At 44.3% G+C, this 15523-nt stretch overlaps 1 pseudogene; it reads right to left on the reverse strand.

The window, feature by feature from the left end:
• Positions 1-5873: 5873 nt before the first annotated feature.
• Positions 5874-7133, reverse strand: LOC147748917 (tRNA-queuosine alpha-mannosyltransferase-like; annotated as a pseudogene).
• Between the last annotated feature and the right edge of the window lie 8390 nt (positions 7134-15523).

Consider the following 15523-nt stretch of genomic DNA (forward strand, 5'->3'; position numbering starts at 1 on the left):
GACCAAAACGGAGGTGAGACACACGCTCCGGTAACCATGCAAACTGCACGCTAAAAGCGGCGAAAAAGCGCGATGAAAACAACGGAGACCGAGCCCCCAGACGCGCGACACACTGCGCAAAGGCAAAGCACAAAGCGACAGTAAGCAACAAGGCACAATGTAACATAAACAGTAAAATGCCAAGAGTAATAAAGATAATGCACTTAACTGGCTGCGGAGCAGCAAAGAAAGAGGAAGACAGACTAATGTGTTGACCTTTTATACGCTATACTCTATGGTTACTCCCTGGTGTTCATGGGAGATGTAGTTTTTTGTTCATTTATTGGCTGCTGAGCATTTCATTAAAGAAATGAGAAAAGCATAATCGGAGCCTCCTGTCCTGACATAGAATTATTTTCCGCTGTAAAGCAAACAGCTTTATATGTAGTTTACTTAATAACGTATTGCAGCATGAAAATAAAAATATGAATGTAAAATATTTAAATTAATTTGTATGAAAAACGCAGAAACAACTTTTAAAGCCCAAACTATTTGCAGTAGTAATGTCATAACAAGAAAGAGAGCATTGCAATCGATAGAGGCTACCATGTCATAATTTTCACGTGGTTAGAATTAGATCTGTGTTGTTGCTTTAAATAAAATTTGAAAATTTGTATAATAATAATATTGCCACTGTTTTTGTAATGATTGAAAGTATGGGCCCTGGGCCCTCATGGTAGGCGCAGCAAGGATGACACAGACACCAGGAATGAGTGGTAGGAAAGGTCCCGAGCACGTGCGCTCAGCCTCTTTTATTGGCAGCGTCATGTGGCACCATGACGTCTGTGGTGGGTGGGTGTAGAGTGTGTTACATTACACAGGAACACTAGAACGTGTACACACCAAGTCACTACATCACTCCCCTTTTTAATCAATGAAAAGACCAAACTTAATAATTCACATTTGGGGAATTGACTTATCTCAGGATGCAGTGAAGTGTTCAGTTCCACCAGGCTTTTCTATCCGCCGCAGCTTGGGAATGGGCAGATGGGGGTCAGTCTGTTTAGGGGAACTTTTGTCCGCTTTAGCACAGGTTGGTGGTGCTAGATGGAAACAGTCTGTAAACGACAGGGTAGCCCCTTTTACCTCACAGTCCTTGTGTTGTTGGCTTCCGTGGTAATGGGTGCGGTTGGAGTTCTTGCAGCTCGCCGTGAAATGGATGGTTACGTACCAGTTCGGCCTCGGACTGACAGTGGGGAACTATTTTGCACTGACATCTTCTTCACTCCTACTGTGGCAACGGCCACGTGGATGTACTTCTCTTCTGCTCTTCACTGTGGCAACGGCCACATGGAATAGCTTCCTTCCATTCTTAACTGTGGCAACGGCCACGTGGATATTCTTCCTTACGCTCTAACAGTGGCAGGGTCGCCACCTGTCTCTCCCTTTGATCCTTTCTTTACACGGTGGCAAACGTGCCACGCAGATCTCTCCTTTTCTTCCTTTCTGTTCACAGTGGCAGACGTGCCATCAGCTCTCTCCTCTTCTTCCTTTCTTTTCGCAGTGGCAGACATGCCACACAGCTCTCTCCTCTTCTTCCTTTCTTTTCGCAGTGGCAGACGTGCCACACAGCTCTCTCCTCTTCTTCCTTTCTTTTCGCAGTGGCAGACGTGCCACACAGCTCTCTCCTCTTCTTCCTTTCTTTTCGCAGTGGCAGACGTGCCACACAGCTCTCTCCTCTTCTTCCTTTCTTTTCGCAGTGGCAGACGTGCCACACATCTTCTTCCTTCCTGTTTCGCGACAACACTCGGTCCGGTCCTTGCATCTTCTCTCCTGACCTGGCTCCTCCATGCAGGGCGCGCCCGCTGCATGTGTGATCCCGGTTTGTCCCCGACTGGAACACTTCCACCTTCTTCCTCAGCTTCCTGAGTTGGTGTCGCGAACCCTCTTCTCTAGATTCTTGTATGTGACGTTCGTGGGATGGTGTTTAGAGACCTTGAGTAGGTCGAACGTCCTGGACCATTTGGCGGTCCGCTCCTGCTGATGTTCTGGCAGGTTTCTTTGGTCGTCCTGTCGGACTTTCTGGTGTAGTTTAGGGAACCCGTCGCGGGTCATACTTGGTACGCGATCTTTCTGTGGATCAGCTTCTGGGGGTGCCACGCTTAGTGGTCTTCTTCTTCGGTAACTGTTCTGCATTGTGGCGTTACCTGTGCCCTTCTTCCATCTCGTGGGGGCAGTGCCTTGCCACGTGGCGCGTTATATGCGCCCGTACTTTTCAAGGCTCTCGGACACTTGATGCGTGTCGTCTGTAATTGCAGCTTTGGCTAGCGTCTTTTTCTTGCTGCTTTGGCTGACGTCCAGTACTTTGCTGCTTTGGACCGTCGGGTACTTGCTGCTTTGGCTGGCGTCAGAAGTTTGCTGCTTCGGACCGTTGGCGGGAGTAGTTGAAGCTGCGGTGATCTCCTGTGGCCACTAGGAGTCACTGCTCTCTCCGTCTTCTGATCTCTGCAGTCTTATTCCCTGATCGTTCCTCCAGTGCTTGGCAGTAGTTTTCTCCAGACGTTTTGTCCTTGCTTGTATGCTTGGTGGGGGGTTGATGTTGAGTGAGACATTCGCGCCTCTTCCCACGTCGCTTCAGAAGTGGCAGCCGCCGACTCCTTGCTGGTGCGTGTGGGCGTCTTCTGCGCAGAGCGCGCTTTCTGGATTCGGGCGTTGCAATGCTTTTCCTTGGGGCGCTACTCCGTTTGGTGCCTCTAGATGGTGGTAACTTCTTTTGCGTTGAATAATGCTTGTTTAAGTGCTGGTGGATGCTAGTGCACTCTTGCTTTTGGCCACCGGGTGGCAGTGTTTCTGGATTTGTGAGCAGCCTGTCTTGTCTTTCCCTGGTGTGCACTCTGTTGCTTCAGTGCACAGGGGGTTGGAGCTGCTGCTGGGATGGGTGAGTAGATTTTCCTTGCTTTAGTGTTCACCAATGTAAATGTACTGAAGCATCACTGTAATGAAGTCCGGAAGGCCTTTCAAAAGCACAGTTTATATCCCCTTTTTTTCGTGCAGGCTTTTGTGCTGGGGGCAAATTTGGCAGTCTTTGTGGGTGCCCCGGTGGTTCCTCTTATTTCAGTGTTCCGGTGGGGCTTGCGTGAACTTTTGGCGGTGTTGACCGCTATGGCGGTACACTGCCCCTCACGGAGCACACAAGGAGGGTGCTCTTATGTGACGGCGGCGCTGGCCTCGTGCAGGCGCTTGCTTCTCCCTTGCTCCCGTGCACTCCGCTCCTCACACGGAGCACACGAGGAGGGGGGCGCCTCTTGCTCTTGGCGGCGCTGGCCGCTTGCAGACGCTTGCTTCCCTTTGCCTCCTCTCCCCGTCCGCAGCCGCCTCGGCAGTACTCACGCGGGCGGGGTGAAGGTGTTGTACGCGTCGCTCCGTTCACTCCTCCTTGGCGGGGGACGCTCAAGGCAGGCCGCGGTTGGGCTCCGCCGGCTCTGTCTTTTAAATGCACTGTTCCGCTGGCCCCACTTTCGCCGGTCTCCCGCCGCTGCAGCTTTTACCGGCACACGCTGCGCGGCGGAGACCTGCCTTGCTTCTCGCAGGTCACGGGTGGGCTCCGCTGGCTCTGCAGTCACTGTCCCCCGCTAGGCGCTACCGGCGGGTGGGCTCCGCTGGCGCTGCTTCGTCTCTTCTTCGCTGGGGGTGCCGCCGGCAGGTCGCGGGTGGGCTCCGCTGGCGCTGCTGTGTCTTCCCTCGGTGGAGGTGCCGCCGGCCGGTCGCGGGTGGGCTCCGCTGGCCTGGACCACGTCGCGAGGGGGGTCGGGAGGCGGTTAGCTACTCCGCTCCCTCCCCCTCGTTGGTTTAGTTGGCTTTCGGGTCCGGCCGCCTTCCCTTCGCGCCGTGGCTTACTCTGGGCCCCGCCGCTTCCTTTACACACGCGGCGGGGGCAAGGGATGACTCGGGCAGGCCGCGGGTAGGCTCCGCTGGTCCTGCTTATTTATTGGCACAGTTACTGCTGGGCACTTTGCCCCCCAGGGGCTCACCTTCGGCCGGCAGGCCAGATGCTGCGTCGCGGTCATGGCGGGTGGACTCCGCCAGGTCCGTGCACCACTCTGGTGGGGTTATTGCCCTGCGGCCGTCTCAGGTGGGCTCTGGGCGGTCCGCTCATTCCTCGCGGCCCCTGTTGGTGGCGGCCGTCGCGGGTGGCTTCAGTCGGCTAGCTGGTCGCCTCTTGGTGGCTGCTGGGCTCCGACGTGCACCGGCTTCTCGGCTCGCTGTGCCTTGCTGCAGGGGGTGCCCTTCAGGCAGGCACCACTCCCCCTTTCCTCAGTGTTTGGTAGTGGCACGCGTGGGTTGCACTACCGACCTCGTCGCCATTGTAATGATTGAAAGTATGGGCCCTGGGCCCTCATGGTCGGCGCAGCAAGGATGACACAGACACCAGGAATGAGTGGTAGGAAAGGTCCCGAGCACGTGCGCTCAGCCTCTTTTATTGGCAGCGTCATGTGGCACCATGACGTCTGTGGTGGGTGGGTGTAGAGTGTGTTACATTACACAGGAACACTAGAACGTGTACACACCAAGTCACTACAGTTTTGAATCTTCGCAAACGAGAAGACAGACTTTAAAACACTGTCAACAAGCAAACGTAGCTGCAAACACATATAAGCTTACCAGTGCCTTTCAATATAATCATTTAACACCCCCAATGTTACATACGTGACAATAACTCCAAAGCTGCCTTGATCTACAAAGTATTTAAAAAAAACACACAGGAATGCCTAGGAAACATTTTGAGTTTTGGTGAAATTTAACATTTTCCCACAAGGAGTGTTTTAAATCCCAAATAAAATTGTGATCTTTAATATCGTGTTCAGAAAATTAGGTACATTGGAGTTATACAGTTACAATGATTGCGTTTTCTAATTAAAAAAGTTATTATAATGTCATGTTTATTTTGAAGTAGAATCCTTACAAAGGGGTAATACCGTACAAACTTTAGTCACCTGTTAGGTAGTGTACTTCCAAAATCAAAGGACACATTGACTCGGTGTGATCACTTAATATGACAATGACAACAACATTATAATTCTGCCCCAAATATAAATGACTGAAACTGTAGATAAAGTGAGAAAAGCTACCTTTGGTATGACATGCGTACGAAACAAAATGTAAACACTTATGGCGTTTATCATATGTTTCACTCAAGAATTAAGGTATAAGCATCACATCTTAATACAGACATTTTGATTTGGGCATGCCCTCTTCGTTAGCACTTCCAAGTCAAAGCTAAAAAAAATCATTCATTCAGTGTTACTTTAAAGATATCTGTAAGTCAGATACACTTATATCTTAAAAATGTTTAAGGAGAAGAAAGATAAAATAGGAAATTAACATATTTAGTGATACATCTAGAAGTGCCTTATATGTGAATGATCTTTACAAATCTATATTCTTTTGGAATTTGAGTGATGGAAGGAAATGATTAACGTGCTCTGTTGTAATTTAGTTTAAGACAGTTCTACACCAGGAATGATAAGCCATTACCGTTCCACTTTATTGACACTTTTTATCATTGATCTCCTCATCCACATGACTCATATTTGAGATCTTAGAGTGGTTTGGGGAGAGGAGGTAAGTTAACTCAAAAATAAAAAAGATGCATTGTTTTCATAGGAGTCCTCTGTTAAGACTGCTGAGAGTCATTTGCAACTAATAGCATTGTAATAACGTAGTGTCTAATTATGATATCATGTTTTCTATAATCTAGAGCTGCAGTCTAACCAGTAGCCTTTGCTCCCTCTGTCATCAACTAACAACTGATTCTGGTTCAAGTAGGTCCTGGTATTTGTTGCGTAGGGATGCCCATAAATACTTAAAAATGTCACCCTTGTATTGATGCTTCCTCACAATGTCTGGCCTTTCACAGAAATTCTGAAGCCTCTTAAACAGCTGTTCAGGAGTCGAATACAGATATTGAGCTGGAAAGATTTCTGGATACACCAGAGCCTTGGTACACAGTGGGTACCAACCACAATGTATGGCCTCCAGCATTGCCACGCCAAGGAACTCATGCTTGGCTGTTGAGACAGCAACATCAGCCATACACAGGGCTTGGAAATAGATCTCTTTGCTAGGAAGGTAGCCCCAATGCAACAGAGAATTGCCCAACGCCTCCCTGGCCTTCAGAAATACATCTGGCACATCTGTATAGGTTTCTCCAAGAACAGACACATTGAATCGCAAGGAGAGGCCTTTAAGCTTAAGCAGAACTTGGAAAAAAGTTTTCTGGGTCTTTGTTGTGCTCCCAACGGTGAGGCCAGACAACGTGTAGTGGTCTTTGCTGTTTGTCAGTTTCACTGCTATTACCATGGGGAGTTACAAAGTGCTCATCAAATGTATGGTCTGATTTTGCATTCTATGGTACATTGGACACCTCTAGTTCATCGGCTGTTGCCACTAGGTTTTGTGGTCTTTACAGTTGTGCGAGAAAAGGTACACCTTCTCGATCTTGGGCATTGTTTTCCATCAAATTCCCAGCAATGGGGTTCTGCTGTGGAGTAGTCAAGCTCGGAGCCAGTAAAGGTTCCCCTTTGACTGCAGACCTGCTCTCCAAATGGATATGCTTGCAATATGGCAAGAGGAACTTACTAACATCGGGGAACCTTACAGGGAAGTGGAGGACCAGGCACCTTGGCCTGATCAGTCCTTCCAGGTCATCGGGACTGTGATCAGGCATAAGCCTCAAAAAGCCACGGTTCCCGGTCAGAAATGACTCCATGTTATAAAGCGAGTTTAATACCACCACGTCGGCCACCAGGCAGGAAAGAACTTGGTTGTAGCCATACTGGAAGTCCTTTCCTGGCCCTTGCACACAGGGTACACCAGCTGGTTCTCGTGGAAGTAGAGGACCTTCTGAGCTTGCCGAGGTCAGGTCGTAAGGCGACCAGCTCGGCTAGGTTAAGCACTGACCTGGCAAACAGGATGCTATACTGGGCACTGGCTGGCACGGTCTGCATGAACGTGAAGGCAGAGATGCATGCCCTCCAGTGCCACTTCTTGGCTGGCAAGCTGCAAAGTGCAGAGTTTTCAAACTCTTCCAAGAGGAGATCCTCCAGTACCTAGTGCGAACCTCCATAGAACGCCTCGATGATGAGCACTCCCATTTTAGTCGACGGGTCTTCTTATAGGTGGTTTTGGATCGTAGTGGCTGCGGGAACGACGTCTCTCAGATGCTTAATGTTATATAAAATGTAGATAGATGACTGAGGTAACCATTTGCACATGTACACGCGAAAGCCATCTTGAAACGAGATACTATAACAAAAAACAGATACTAGAGTATCGGGACCATTTTGTACGGGGTATTTTACTGGCTACATTGGAAGTGGTATGCATATTCACAATCGAGGACTCTAGTAGTAGAAATACAGTTTTGAGTGCTTGGAGTTTTGGTTGGTCACTATATCAAATGCATAAGATACTAGAAACTCTTTTAACGTCTCCATTTAGGATTTGAATTGTATAAAATCGCACGCTTTGCTTTAGGAATATCATGACATTTCAACATAAATATGACACTAGCAGAAGAAAAAAATATTTATTAAAAAAAATTAGCTAATAAATCGTACATCCAGCATTTAACTATATACTATTCAAAAAGAATTAAACGTTCTAAACAAGAAGATGGCCACCTTGTTACCCACGGAACAGTGGGTGAATTCACAAGACAGCCGAACGATTGCTTCACTCCCCAGCAGTGACTGACGTCAGCATGTCTATAGGACGTACTGAAATACGCTTGACTACTTGGGATTTATAGTTTTCACATGGTAAAATAGTACCCATGCGCACTGTATAGGTACCAGCCTCAGAAGTAAGGCAAAGAAAGTGTTTCGACGTAGTTAAGTGCGAGAATGGGCAGGGAAACCGTTGGTGGGCGAACGGCACCTAAACAGACCAGGAAACACCTGTAACAGGTAATCTGTAGCAACCAGAAAGTGCCATTGATGGGTAACTGAGACCAATAAGAATGCAGAAATATATTAAACAGGGGATGCAAGCTAACATGGACCCGAAAATACGTGTGACAGGTAAACTGGATTGGCCTATACCCTCAAACACTTGTAACAAGTAATCTGGATAAACAAGTGCTCACGTAGACTTGTCTCTTTTTCTGCCGTCCCACTTGGACGGCCTCAGCATGCTTTCCTTCTGGCGTAAAAGGTTTATTATCTTCTTTATGGGGTCATCTGTTTAGCCCCATAAAGATAACCCACCTTTTACGCCAGCAGAAAGTCAGGGAAGTCCGTCCAAGTAGGACGGCAAAAAGAGAGAAAAGTGTGTGTCAGAGGATGCTCTTTCCCAATGGCTGGCCACCGTTTAGCATAAACGGTGATGCCGGCCAATGGGAACGGGGGCGGGGCCTAAAACCCGCTAGTGAAAGCTCCTCAAGATCATAAGATCTCGCCAGCGAGACTGCGCATGCCCAGCCTACGCAGGCTTCGACCTAAAAATCAGGAGGGCTGAAGCAGTGGATTAGTCAGCCAGCCATGAAAGCATACGAGATAATGAAAGAGGACTTCTGATTGGAAGGTTTTGAAATGATTAGACTGACTTCCCTTCACTATGGGAAGACGAGCCGGGTCACCTGCATCCTTAACCCGCCCCCGTGATATCGCTGATTGGAGGAATTCCTTTTGAATCTTACTCCGTCTGTTCAATTGGTTGACAGCGTGTCCCCGGGGCTTGCTCTTCAATGCTGGATTTGTGCTTGCTAAAAGAATGAGTCGGCCACCGGGTACCTACATGTATATTTACATTGAAATTGACCATGAAATTTCAAGAAAAATGTATATAGATATTCCAGAATTAAATGGAGAATTACAAATATATAAACATATTGAGACAGGTCATATTGCTTGTTTAATTTATAAGTTCACATCACATGAGCATACGTAAATGTCCATTTGTATTACCCAGCTGTCTTACGCTAGCATACCACTATAATATATAAAATGTGGTTTATTCATAACAACAATGCTAACAAGTGCAAATTCAATGAACATGATAGATGAACAGTAAATTGTGTTATATTTATTTCACAAAAGTGTAGTTTTCTATTTACACAAATATTTTAAACAAAGGCTCGACCGTAGGAACAACTACTTTGTTGCTGCATTGCATACATGCAATAATCTAGTTGGTGTACAGCAATTACACAGGTAAGCAGCAGTTTTATGTGTAGGTTCACGTAGGCCAGGGCATCCAAACAGCATAAACAAGCACACGTGTGTGCGCACGCCTCGCACTAAAAGTACATTTTTTTTTAAAAGGCACGTCTGGCGAGTGGCGAGCGATGCGCATTAATGACGAGAGAGGAAAGCCAGATGGCACAACACAACCTTAAACCCTAAAAAACTACCCCCAGCACGACTCTCCCCTGACCACCAGTCCGGTCCCCACACCCAAACACTACCCTGCATGACCCCCCAGCAAATCCCTAAACCCTAAAACACTACCCTACACTACACAAACACCACACCACTCCCCTAAACCCTAAAACACTACCCCTAGCATGACCCTACCCCGACCCCTAGTCTGATCCCCACACTCAAACACTACACTGCACGGCCCCCCAGCACTACCCTAAACTGTAAAACACTACCCTACACTACACAAACACCACAACACTACCCTAAACCCTAAAACACTACCCCCAGCACAACCCTCCCCGACCCCCAGTCTGGTCCCTACACTCAAACACTACCCTGCACAACCCCCCAGCACTACCCTAAACCACTACCCTACACTACACAAACACCACAACACTACCCTAAACCATAAAACACTACCCCCAGCATGACCCTCCCTCGACCCCCCGTCCGGTCCCCACACTCAAACACTACCCTGAACGACCCCCAGCACTACCCTAAACCCTAAAACACTACCCTACACTACACAAACACCAGAACACTACCCTAAAACACTACCCCCAGCACGACCCTCCCCGACCCCCAGTCCAGTACCCACACTCAAACACTACCGTGCACGACCCCCCAGCACTACCCTAAACCCTAAAACACTAACCTACACCAAAGTACAATAAAATATTTAGATAATTCAGAAATACAGTTTGGAAAAGTTTTGAAATGTATCCAGGTCACAGACATAAATAGAAAAACTCACAACTTGGCACTATTAAATCCAATGCCTTGTGTAAACACATATTCCAGTGACTGCAATGTCCATCAAGTTGTCCCAAGTTGGAACAAGATAATAGCAGTATATATTTCGGAAATAGTAGGAAGTTCTGCTTTGTTTGTACCACAAAATTGTCATTTGTATGCGAATTCCCAAATCACTATGAGAGAGATTAGTGGATGCTGTTGTATTAGCCAAAATCTACATGCCCATATCTTTAAAAGGTACCATACATTTTGGAAGATTTGAAAAACTGATATGGGGGTTAGCAAACTTCACCCTGGAATTACTAGGAAATGATACACAATCCTCTGTGATCGGAAATGATACACATCACTTTAAACTGCAACCCTCTCCCCCACTGTAAACCGGTAATTGCCAGGGCACCGGTAAGGATATGTTTACTTTTATGTGTTTACTTTTCATGTGTTTACTTTTATCAAATGTTTTTAAAAGTACATTTTAAGTACATTTTAAATGTTGTGTAAAAGCTAGGTTTTAACACCATAGGAATTCACACTGTTGTGTGCTATTATCAAATGTACTTAAGAAAATTAAATTAAATTCAACCATATAGTTTTCCAAGAGTTTTCAATGATAAATGAATGGGCTTCTGTCATTGATTGTGGATATTGTTCATTGTCTTACCGATACCCCTTATACTTTTACTTGTTATCTTTGGACTGTTGAAAATAAACCAAAAAGTCGACCGAGTATTGGAATACTTTGACCATTAATTCAAACAAATATATTATTGAGGAATGTAACATCCTCCCACCTATGCATGTGTAATTGGGAAATATCTACTAGTGTACCTGTTTATTTGTTAATATTGTGATTATTAGCCTAGCCATACCTTTTTGGTTTAGCAATTGACCCAAAATGCTTTGGACATAACTTTTTAAAGAATCGGCCGCTATGGGTAAGTGCAGTGGTATTCAAATTGTATGTATTCAGTAAAAGTTCTGCCTTGTAAATGAAGACTATACGGTTAGCATAGAAGTATTTGCTTAGTATTCAGCAGCAGCTTGAATAGTAGTCTGGGTAAAGTGCAGTAGTATTCAAATTGTATGTATTCAGTAAAAGTTCTGCATTGTAAATGAAGACTATACGGTTAGCAAAGAAGTATTTGCTTAGTATTCAGTTAGTGTTTAAGAATAATCACTCACATATCAGTAGTCTTCATGCACTAGCCTTCACAAAAAGAATACTACAGAATACTAAAATTGGCATAAAATAGTCTTCGAATGCTATAAAACCGCAGGTTAACCACTAAATGTAGTATTCCACTTCGGTAAGGGCAGTTAACAGAAAACACTGCAGCATTGTCGTTACCTGCAACACAATCGGATCTGGTGTCGAAACGGGTAGACTGTGCACCTATATACCGCGTGAATTGTAATTCAGGTTTTCATTTGGATGTCATTTGTACACCTGGACATATGTTGAAGGAATAGGCCGGTTATGCTTAAGTAACCCACTCTGGCAAAGACTGTCAATAGAACTAAGCCAGTCCCTTGGTTGGAAGTACAGTGGAAGCAGATGGACTTTGGACCAATGGGCATTCTGAGCAGTGTGTCAGGGAAAGCGGTCCATAAAAAATAATGCATATGTAGTGAACACTCGCCTTAACTTAGTGCCGTAAATATTTGTGAATGAATGTTTACCTTCAGTATTCATAAGTTACACCTCAGTGACCTGCATGCCATGACGCCGTAAACCATGGGAAGTGCATCAAATGGTTTGAAAATTTGGGTGGATTTGAGAAAGGGAGACATTTGAAGGGAAACATATTTGTAAAAGAAGAATTAAATCAAAAGTATAAATGTAAATTCCACCAATTTCCTCAGTCTTGTCATATCTCCTGTACACAACGCGTAAGACTGCTATGCAATCAGGTCTCAGTTATGAGCACATGTCTAAGGAGAGCTCTACCCATCTCTGGTGGATGTCCTACACTTCCTAGAATTTTATTTTACGAAAACAGAAATCCTGCTTAAAAGCACTGGTGTTCCTCTTGGGGCAATACCTCCATGCCCGATTTAATGGCCCTTTGCTTGTCCCAACAAAAATGGCTTGGTATATGTTTGTTTATATGGAATCCAGCCTGACACTTGCTACTTAGGTGGTGAAAGTCTACTCAGGTCAACCGTGAATCCTTAAAAGGATCCGCCCATTTATTGAACCACATTAATGTATTTCAGAGGGTAAGCCATTGAGCCAGTCCAGAATACACTATGCATATTCCGTTTCCCTGGAAAATCTTTTCACATTCTTCAGCTTCTGTTGCAGAATTATGTCACCTGGCTGATAATGGGCATGGCCAGTAGTTACCACATCCCATCAGTGTTGACTTCTCTCCCTTGGCTTCCCCCTCAGAGTGGGATCTGTTTTAAAATGATAGCTGTTCTATGTAAGGGCATTTATTAAAGTATTCCATACTTTTTGGACTTCAAGTTTGTTTGGTACACCTTAAAGTGGCCCCTTTTCTGCTTCATTCAATTCCTTCTTAGGGTCATTAAAGCTGGATGAATGACTTTTGGAGACCGGTTGTTTCTGTAGCTGCATCAAAACTTCCAAATATCCGGAAACTAGAAGGTCTGCGAACCTGCACACTACTACTTGAATGTATCAACATATATTATAAGAAGATCTGTAGGCAATGGCATCATGTCTGGGGAAAAAACTTGGAGAAAAGCCTTGATGTCTGAAAACGTAGACATTTTGTGGACTGAATGTAATGGATTATTATGTGCTTTTTTCATATAATGGTAAAAAATCAATCAATACAGAGTAGAAATTAACACTAAATTCATTGCTTGATAAATTAATTGGTTTGTTTTGCTGGACTATTTCATTAAGGATATTAATCAGTCAAGAAAAGCAAGTCGTCCACATTTTAAGTAGAAGGGAAATACTTTACAAACAAATGAATGAAACTGAGATACACAATCGGAACTGAAAATCCAAGAAAAACTATAAAGGTGGGAAAATGGTTTGCAAATAGCTTTATCACCAGGGACAAAACCTGAAATGAAAAATAGACCACCTTTATTTTTGTTTATCTACAAAGCTTGACAAAGAGTATTGCCATTTCCAAATGATGTAAGAAATCGTATTTTATTTGCCAATTTAATGGGACTTTATTTCACTTACTTTGAGTTGATGCCAGAGTGAGCTGACCTAGCTGTAATGTAAACAAATTACACAAAATGTCCACATTGAGTGTTTAACTTGCTGAGCCATCATAATGGATTTGTATCTAGGGTGTCACTATAGATACTTGGACAGAGCCATTGCCACTCCACAGTCACACCTATAAGGGGCTCCCAGTAAAGCTATGCAGGTTCAAAATGTGCTCGAAGCGGTACTAAGTGGCTGCGACTCTCCACTTCTGCTAGGGGTATCAAAGTCTAGTCCAGTACTTGGATACATATATTCACAGTTTCCACAGTCTTTCATAATTACTCTTTTTATTTAGTGATGGTTATACTACTCAAAATTGTCAGGCATTGAAATTCAATAGCTCAAAGTTTTAAAAATAAATGTCGTTGAAGATGGTTGCCGTGCTATCACATATTTGGAATGGCATTGCTAAATTCCTCTGTATCCCTCAGATCACTGACAGGAAAGGCCTTAACACATCCATTCTAACAGATGTAAAAATAAACTACAGAAGAGAGATGCTGCAAATAAATATTGATTAATAAATGAAGGTATAGCAGCCACTCACAAAGCTTTGATAGAAGAAATCAATGAAGAGAAGCTAAGTACAAGAGAAGCATAAACGGAAAGGATTCTCACGACACCTATAACAGCTCATAGCAAAATACAAGCTATTGATCATCTCGCTATACATAATGCTTTCTATAGCTGCAACTGTACTGATTGCACACAAATTGAGGCAACACAATTCTTCCGAAGTACTGTAGACAATCGATCTGTTGGCTGTTGCCCTTGATATTTTATTTTTTTATTTTGAATGTTTCACAATTAGGTCCCACTCGCCTGAAAATGAAAACTGATTCTGTGTTTACATTGGCATATTTGACAAAGTGGTAAGCCAACTTTAATGGGCACACAATGAAATGCATACTGCACATATGTCAAATCTCAAATGTAAGCTTTCTGAAGTTTTTTCTCAAATTTGGAAAATAAATGTAGCTTGTGCAAGCAACTTATGCATGCATTAATTAGGCTTGTGTTTAATACAAAAATTACAATCAAAATGTCTCTTTTGTGAATCAGCTTTTATGTGGACCACACATTTTGCAAGGATGACTAGTGTTGAAGTATGAAATGGAAAATGTTTATACATCTATATTTAAAAGATCACATGGGCCTTTAATCCACAAGCATCATGTGCACAGTCTGTACTTAAATACGTGCAAACAAATTAATAAAAACTTTTGATTTAGATCACCTTACAATTACCTAGCTACGATTTTGCTAGAAAAAGCCCTAATTCATTATAACTCAGGTCAGTGAGTTGCTAGTCATACAGCTTCAGAGGCTTTTTGTATAATGAGATCAGGAAAGCAGCCTCCTAACTAGGCATCTTTCACCTGTGAGTACTACATGTGTCACTTCGTCTTGTAGGTGTATAAGAGACCTCCCAGCCTGGGCCATACAATTTGCAATTTGATGTGTGGAAAATGTAGGTTCTTGAACGACTGAGGATTTTAGTTGATCCTCTTGGGATGGGAGTGGGCTGGCCCAGGGTAGAGTTTGTTTAGATAAATAAAGACATAAGTGGAAGGATAAGGGATTCCATGTATTTTGACTGCTGTGCCCTGTTTTTTTTAAAGCTTTTATACTAAGGAACATCCCTGAAATATGAACCGGGTAATATTGTTGCAAATTATGAGCAGGGAAACTATGAGAACTTTATTTTGATTTTGTGTATGTGCTGTCATCAACAACACCTCACTTTTTAATAACTGATGAGAGCAGACACAACGACTCACTTTTGTTTGCTGGAAGACATTTCTTCTGCCATTTAAAGGACAGCAGATAGAGAAAGCTCCAGCCTTATCCTGAAGGGAAGGTCTTGGGCTTGTATGCCATACCGAGGGCAAAGGAAGAAGGTCTATTTTCTTCTGTCTGGTGGTGCATGCTTGCATCCTGGAAATTCTTGCTTAAGGATGAAGAGAGTAACAGGTCTTGGTAATAGAGAAAGTTGTGTTTACCTTGAGGAAATCTGGCAAACCTGCTGCAACTGGATCTTTGGCTGTGAGTCCATCACTGAATTGTAAGGAGATTTCTCACAATTACAGCCATTAGCTTTTGCCCAAGGAGACTTTCCTAAATGCTTGAATACTTCGGGGAAGGAGGGAAGACAATGCATAACTTT

This window comes from Lissotriton vulgaris, chromosome 1_1, assembly GCF_964263255.1.
Source record: "Lissotriton vulgaris chromosome 1_1, aLisVul1.2, whole genome shotgun sequence".
NCBI classification, from domain to species: Eukaryota; Metazoa; Chordata; class Amphibia; order Caudata; family Salamandridae; genus Lissotriton; species Lissotriton vulgaris.